The sequence below is a fragment of the Rhinopithecus roxellana genome, chromosome 5 (genome assembly GCF_007565055.1).
Source record: "Rhinopithecus roxellana isolate Shanxi Qingling chromosome 5, ASM756505v1, whole genome shotgun sequence".
Taxonomy (NCBI): Eukaryota; Metazoa; Chordata; class Mammalia; order Primates; family Cercopithecidae; genus Rhinopithecus; species Rhinopithecus roxellana.
The window spans coordinates 25,623,438-25,631,939 of NC_044553.1; the positions used below are offsets into that span (position 1 = coordinate 25,623,438).

The 8,502-nt window shown below is 44.6% G+C and overlaps 1 pseudogene across 1 annotated transcript; it reads left to right on the forward strand.

The window, feature by feature from the left end:
• The first annotated feature begins 766 nt into the window (after positions 1-766).
• On the forward strand, positions 767-2,815 carry LOC104668673 (annotated as a pseudogene). Its single transcript, XR_004057544.1, has one exon. The product of XR_004057544.1 is annotated as a transmembrane protein 214 pseudogene (transcript).
• Positions 2,816-8,502: the final 5,687 nt, after the last annotated feature.

Consider the following 8,502-nt stretch of genomic DNA (forward strand, 5'->3'; position numbering starts at 1 on the left):
GTGAGATTTTTCTTTTCTTTCTTTTTTTTTTCTGAGGAGAGATTTAAGAATACTTAAAAGCCTATGGGCAAAAATAACAAATGTTGGCAAGGATGCAGAGAAAAGGGCACTCTTGTACACTGTTGGTGGTAATATAAATCAGTACAGCCATTGGAAAACCGTATAGAGTTTCTTCAAGAAATGAAAAAATAGAACTACCACAAAATGCAGTAATCCCATCACTGGGAATTCATCCAAAGGAAAGGAAATCAGTATATTACAGGGATGTCTGCACTTCCATGTTTATTGCAGCTCTATTTGCAATAGTCAAGATAGGGAATCAGCCTGTGTCCATCCACGGATGAACAGATAAAGAAAATGTGAGTTGTACGCACAATGCAATACTATTCATCCATTAAAAAGACTAAATCTTGTTATTTGCAGCAACATAGATGGAACTGGAGGTTACTATGTTAAGTGAAATAAGCCAGGCACAGAAAGCCAAATATCACATGTCCTTACTCATAATGTGGGAGCTAAAAATTTGATCTCATGGAGGTAGAGAGGAAAATGATGGTTACCAGAGCCTGTGGTAGGAGAGATGGATGTGGCGAGAGGGATGAAGCAAGGTTTGTTAATGGGTACAAAAATACAATTTGATGCAAGGGGTAAGTTCTAGTATTCAATAGCACAGCAGAGTGACTCTAGTTAACAATATATTTTATATTTTAAAATAGCTAGAAGGGGGAAAGCCGGGGAAGAAGCCCAGGCGGGAGGGCTCCGAGCCATGGCGGCCAAGACCGCAGGCGTGGGGCACTGGTAGGTGGGGAAGAAGGGCCGGCGGCCTGGGGCCGGCGCCAGCGGCAGAGGCGGCGAGAACCGCCCGGCGCTCGGGGAAGCAAACGGAGTGTGGAAATACGACCTGACTCCTCCAGTCCACACCACAAGCACCCTTTATGAGCGGGGCTTTGAGAATATCATGAAGCAGCAGAATAAGGAGCAGGTCCCACCCCCTGCTGTGGAGCCTAAGAAACCAGGGAACAAGAAGTAGCCAAAGAAGGTGGCAACTCTTCCCAACCAAAACCAGATTCCGCAGCCTGGAGGAAGCACTGAAAGCTCTGGATGTGGCAGCCCTGCAGAAGGAACTGGACAAGAGTCAGAGCATGTTCTCTGGAAACCCATCCATATGGTTGAAGGACCTGGCCAGCTATCTCAACTACAAGCTACAAGCTCCTCTAAGTGAACCCACGCTGAGCCAGCATACTCATGATTATCCCTAGAGCCTGGTGAGCCGGGAGCTGCGTGGGATCATCCGAGGGCTGCTGGCGAAGGCAGCAGGGTCTCTGGAGCTCTTTTTTGACCACTGTCTGTTCACCATGCTGCAGGAGCTGGATAAGACACCAGGGGAGTCACTACATGGTTACCGCTTCTGTATCCAGGCCATCCTGCAAGACAAGCCCAAGATTGCCACGGCAAACCTAGGCAAGTTCCTGGAACTACTGAGGTCCCACCAGAGCCCACCAGCAAAGTGTCCGACCATTATGTGGGCCCTGGGTCAAGCGGGTTTTGCCAACCTCACGGAGGGACTGAAAGTGTGACTGGGGATCCTGCTGCCTGTGCTGGGCATCAAGTCTCTGTCTCCCTTTGCCATTACATACCTGGATCCGCTGCTCCTGATGCATCCCAGCCTTACCAAGGGCTTCGGCATGATTGGCCCCAAGGACTTCTTCCCACTTCTAGACTTTGCCTATATGCCGAACAACTCCCTGACACCCAGCCTGCAGGAGCAGCTATGTCAGCTCTACCCCCAACTGAAGGTGCTGGGATTTGGAGCAAAGCCGGATTCCACCCCACATACCTACTTCCCTTCTTTCCTGTCCAGAGCCACCCCTAGGTGTCCCCCTGAGATGAAGAAAGAGCTCCTGAGCAGTCTGACCGAGTGCCTGACAGTGGACCCCCTCAGCGCCAGTGTCTGGAGGCAGCTGTACCCTAAGCACCTGTCACAGTCCAGCCTGCTGCTGGAGCACTTGCTCAGCTCCTGGGAGCAGATTCCCAAGAAGGTACAGAAGTCTTTGCAAGAAACCATTCAGTCCCTCAAGCTTACCAACCAGGAGCTGCTGAGGAAGGGCAACGGTAACAACCAAGATGTTGTCACCTGTGACATGGCCTGCAAGGGCCTGTTGCAGCAAGCTCAGGGTCCTCGGCTGCCCTGGACGCGGCTCCTCCTGTTGCTGCTGGTCTTCGCTGTAGGCTTCCTGTGCCATGACCTCCTGTCACACAGCTCCTTCCAGGCCTCCCTTACTGGCCGGTTGCTTCGAACATCTGGTTTCTTACCTGCCAGCCAACAAGCATGTGCCAAGCTCTACTCCTACAGACTGCAAGGTTATAGCTGACTGGAGAAGACACTGCCTGTCTGGGGCTCCCACCTGCTCACCATGGTGCAGCCCAGCTTGCAGCTGGCCTGGGCTTACATCAATGCCACAGTCAGCTTCTTTTCTGCCCACTGTGCCTCTCACCTTGCCTGGTTTGGTGACAGCCTCACCAGCCTCTCTCAGAGGCTACAGATCCAGCTCCCTGACTGCCTGAATCAGCTGCTCCGCTATCTGAGAGAGCTGCCCCTGCTTTTCTACCAGGATGTGCTGCTGCCATTGTGGCACCTCTTGCTTGAGGCCCTGGCCAGCGCCCACGAGCACTGCTAGGAGGCATGCAGAGGTGAGGTGACCTGGGACTGCATGAAGACACAGCTCAGTGAAGCTGTCCACTGGACCTGGCTCTGCCTACAGACATCACAGTGGCTTTCTTGGACTGGGCACTTGCCCTGATATCCCAGCAGTAGGCAGGCCCTGCCTCCCTGGCCACTGATTTCTGCATGGGAAAACCATCCAAGACTGCAGTGGGTAGAAGGTGGCTGTTCTTCATGGGAGTCTTTTTAACTTGGTGCCTGAGTTCTCTCCTAGGCAAGTGGCCAGTTGCCTCCACCTCAGTTCTTCCATCTTTGGTGGGGACAGGGCCCAGCGGCATCTCAGCCTCCTACCCACAATTCCACTAAACACTTTTCTGGCCCTACTGCACATGGCCCCCAGCCTCCATCCTTGCGCTGCCCTTGCCCTCTGCCTTCCACTTCCTTCCATCTCATTTCTAAACCCCAAACAGCACATCTCTAAAAAGACAGAACTCCCAGCAGGTGGCTTCTGTGTTCTTCTGACAAATGATTCCTGCTTCTCCAGACTTTAGCAGCCTCCTGTTCCCATTCTTGGTCACAGCTCTAGCCACAGCAGAAGGAAAGGGGCTTCCAGAAGGCCCGTTGGGAAACAGCAGCCTTACCTCCACCTGAAGCCTAGGTGCGGCTGTCAGTGGATATGGGGGACTGCATGGAAATGCCTCTCACTTCAAAATGCCCAACCTGCCCCAAATGCCTCTGAGCCCCTCCCTGTCTCCTCCTTCATAGTCCTACTTCTTCCAACTTTCCATTCCCCATCATGCTGGGGGACTCTGTCACAAGGCTCAGCTTCTCTCCACTGTCTATCCCTCCTGTCATCTGTCTGGAGAGCAGAGCCCAGGTAGTTGTGTGCCTTGGGCCCAGGGAACCCTCCATCAACCTGAGACAGGACTCAGCATATGGTTCTTGAGTACGCCTACCAAGTGGAATAAAGGACACAGACTTGGGAAAAAAAAAAAAAATAGCTAGAAGACTTGAAGTGTTCTTAACACAAAGAAATGGTAAATGTTTGAGGTGATGGCTAGCCTAAAAACCCCGATTGATCATTACACATTGTATGCATGTATCAAAATACTGCATGTACCCTATAATACATACAAATACTATATATTGATAAAAATCATAAAAATAAAAAAATTTAAATAGAAGCAGGGCTACCCAAGTGCCACCATGCTTGATGAGGCCATCTGTAGGTACCCTGGCCAGTGACCCCAGCTAAGGCCATCCCCATTGAGACATCAGCCATGTGAGCAGAGCCATGGCAGACCTCCCAGCCTGACCATCTGCCTGCTGAATTCCATGGAGCGACCTTAGTCAAAAGAGGTGGAAAAGAAGACGTGGCCAACCAAAAGGAGCTTGAATTTCTGACCACAGAATTCCTGACCATAAAATTATGAGCTCTAATAAAATGTTTTCAAAGGCAAACAAACAATGACAAAGGCCAATGGAGTAGATCCAAATGAGGGAGAATGAGAGAAATGTACTAGAGAGATCCTGACAGTATGTGGATGTGGAGGATGGGAAAATTCAAGGGCCAGAAGGAAAAGATGACTTTAGGCAGGAGGAGAAATAGCTCTGCCAGTATAATAGGGAGAAGGAAGATGGAATGTGTTATGTGTAAGTGGATGTGCATGTAGATTTAGGATCAATACTTCCAATCTAACAGCTTCTACTTTTAATCTAAAGTAGGAGGCAAGTTCAACTGCTGAGAATTGGGAAAGAAGTGTGGAATGAGACTGTATAGAGTGGAGATAGTTTTAAATATGCCTTGTGTTTGGTAGAATAGTCAGTGATAAAAGAAAGGTAACAAGATAACACGATCATCCATCTGTCTCATTTCAGTCACCATCTCTCTCTCACTCTCTCCCATTTCCTTTCCTTTTCTTTCTCCCTCCTTCCCTTTCCCTCTCCCTCTGTGTCTCACCTCTCAGCCAACCTGGAGCACAAATGCCTAACAGCCAGGTGATTCTCGAGTTCTCTCTTAAACATCAAGTATTAATAGATTTTTCATCCCACACAGAACATAGTTACACAGAAGACAATTCAGTGGAACATTTATTCTCTGCTTTTTCTGCCTTATGACTGCATCTTTACATTCTAAGTTTCTAACTTATTATACAGTCATCAGAAATATGTTCAAATGAATCCTACGTAAACTCACTATTTTGGGCCATTGCTACTCCATAAAGTACCTGAAATGAATGATAACCTACTACACAACGGGTCTCTGCTTATTTCTGCTCCTCAGCAACCAATGGTATCTTCCCATGGCTGTCACAAGTAGTAGGCTTATTGTAGTCAGATTCACTTCAATTATGATTCCTTTAATTCTAATTTGTGTGAAAGAAATTTGAGAAACTTACTTAAATTCCCCAAGACACTGTTGACTAATCATTAAATGGACATTATCATAACTGTCTTTCACAGGCATTGTATTAACTACTTATATACTTAAAGAGATCATAATTTCTGATTCAAGCTAATTGTCCTGGCATAATTATTAACAATGTCTTCTTTCTGTTCTTTTTTTGTGCTTTTCCTTTTTTTAACTTTTATTTTAAGTTCAGGGGTACACGTGCAGGTTTGTTACACAGGTAAACTTGTGTTGTCATGGGGTGTTGTTACACAGATTATTTCATCACTCAGGTATTAAGCCTAGTACCCATTAGTTATTCTTCCTGATCCTCTCCCTCCTCCCACCCCTCACCCTCTGACAGGCTCCAGTATGTGTTGTACCCCTCTACGTGTCTTAAAATTACCCAGGTTTAAATAGCAAGCTATATGGTTACCCCTTAGGGTCACCAGTGTGTTTGTAAAAGTTTAAAAACTAGTTCTCCAGAGAGATAAAAAACTGATTTGCAGCATTCGTAAATTTCCATGGTGTAAATATTCCCTCTGTGGTCAATGTGTTTCGCTTACAGAATTCCTGAAAATTTAATAATTGGCTTATGTGAGCTAATAAGAGCTGGCTCTAGCACCATTGAAAGTGGCTCTCAAAATTAACTGCACATTGAATGACTTATGTAGCTTTAAATATGTTGGATTCCACCTGTATTGGTCTGCAGTTAGCCCTGGCATCAGGATTTGTAAAAGTTCCCCTGGTGTTTCTGCTATGCAGCTAATCTTAAGGACTCTTGCCCTATATACCCAGCCTATGGTAAGTGATCAATAAGAGATGGCCATTTCCATTGGATAGGATCTTCCTGTGACAATTTTATCTTTAATGACTTCCTTTCTTTTCTCTCTGGCTTTAATGTAAATGTTAATAAGTCAATTTGGGAAACTAGTAAAACCAGAATTCTGAAAGACTTCTTGATTCAGGTCTTTCTTCACAAATCACTCCCCACTCGAAAATAAATGTGTTCTTCTTTCAACCCTTGTGCTATTCTCCTACCCAATTTTCACCACCTTTTCTATTGTTACTTCTTAGCTTTACCCATCCTGAAACTCTGTCCTTGAGAGTCTCATGTGATATGAAAGCAGGAAACACAAAGTGTGGAGGTTACCCATATGGATAGTAGGGTCATGATGTGGGCAAGACACACAAGAATGTCCATGCCATGAGCTATTGAGGATAAGAAGAAAGCAGGAATTAAATCATTAGCAGGAAATGGCAAACCACCCCCAAGGGACAGGAACAACTTGAAATTGACCAGGTATGGATTTGATATTGAAAGAGGTCTAATCCAGTTGTTGAAACATGTCCGCAGAGTCTGTAGGCAAGAATGCTATTCTGAGAGAAGGGAGATGGCAATCACTGTTTTTCTGACTAGTCTGTTGCAAGGGGGAAGGACTATCACACAAAAAGTCTAAAATATAAGATTTTTATTTTCAAGTACTTAAAAGTCTCTTCTTTCATTGTAGAGATAGACATTTTATTATGGTAACTTAGTCCTGAGAGCCCCTTAAGTTCCTTAAGCTTCATAAATTACTTTTCTAGTTAAGCAGTAGTTCCTATACTGTGTTCTGGATATTTCCAGAAGATACCGGTTTTAGAAAACAACAAATGATGAATCCATTGAAGGCTAAATATATGAGGTTGAGATCAGTGATTCACATTCCAAGTAGCTGAGGAACCAGCTACATCAGCATCACCTGGGAACTTGCTAGAAATGCAAGTTCTAGGGCCCATCTTAGACATACTAAATCAGAATTTTTAGGGGTAGAGACAAAAAAAAATCTGCATTTTACCAACTTTCAGCTGATTCTGATGCAGGTTAATGTTTGAGAAGTGCTACTTTTACACAGTCCCACTGCATAAGGACTCTTCTCCAAATACATGTTTAATTGTGAACTACTGGCGTGTTTTACCCAACCACTTACCTGGTTTTTCTGGCCCATGCAAGTTATTCCCATTCAAGATAAGGTTAGCTCATAGGTGGCAAGCTGTGCTATGTCATCCTCCTTAATAAAGAGGAATGTTGAGTGTCTACATCCCTTCCTAAAAGTCCTAACATTGACTTCTGTCACATTTACATTCACATTTTATTATGAGACCTATGTCATAGCAATTGAGATATTGTTAAAACTTGCTAAAAGACTCAGCTCTAGATTATCAACACAGCTTTGCAAACATGCTGATAAACCAAAGATTTAAATTCTTCTTGAGAATACCTTCTGCAAGACTGACAAGGGAACCTGGTTTGTATCAAACTGGGCATTATAGGAAAGAACAACATAAGAAAATGGCATTTAGCACTTACCAGAAATTGGTGTTTTAATTTATGAATTATATAATTCAGTTTCAACACAACCAGTGGAGCAAGAATTATTGTTCCCAATATACAGATAAAGAAGTTGAGGTTAAGCATAGAGTAATCGCTAGGACCAAGATGAGAACCTAACCCCCCAGTTCTCTGTCAATGATACCATCATGACTTTGTGTTGCCCCAATTAAAGAAAAAAATAAGGCTTTTGAGGAAGAGGCAATTCCAGCTATGGAAAGATTAAATCCAGAGCTTGAAAACTGAGTATGCATTCAGTCTTCTGCTACTTTTCCTTCACCATGCTGAAATCTATGGGGGACAAAGAGATTGCCAGTATGATCTTCATTCTCAAGGAACAAATGTTAGTTTAAAATGAGCCAGAGGATGATATAAAATCATCAAAACAAGTTCTGAAATGTGTGGTACAGATGCGAGGAACTTTGGGACTCTGGAAAGGAGAAAGAGGTCAGTGTGGCCTGCAGGCCTTGAGATGGGATTTGTTGGAGGAAGTAGGAGTAAGATAGGTTTTGGAACTAAGTAATATTTAGACAGCTGGAGGAAAGCAGGCCAGGAGAGCTGCTCCTCAGCTAAGCAGATCTGTAATATAGCAGATCTTGTTCAATCAGCAGATGATGAGATTAGGTTATTATTTCCTTCCTTCCAGGGGAAATTTATGGAAAGATGTCCTGCAACTGCTGAAAATGCAACATGCTGCCCAGGTCCTGCTCAGACCACTGACAACTCAGAAGTTAATACTCAGAGTGAAAAGGTGAGTAAAGGCTGTTTGATGACCACCCCATGAAAAGAGTCAGAATTACATCCCTCTTGATTCCTGTTTCTTTCTGAACAACATAAATGTAATGTTAGCCAATCTAATACATGCTGTTTTGTGGTATATAATGGGTTTTCTGCAGCCCGATGTGGCGTTGATTGTTTTATTTTTTTTTCTGCAAACCTGTGTTACTTTCAGTGTAGCAAACTGTAGTACATGAGCAAAGACTTTCAAGTCAGACAGAATCAATAATTCATCTGTCACTGAATCTGAGCTCATAGTCTGCTGGACAACTGTGCTGAGTGGAAAGGAAGCCCCCGATGGCT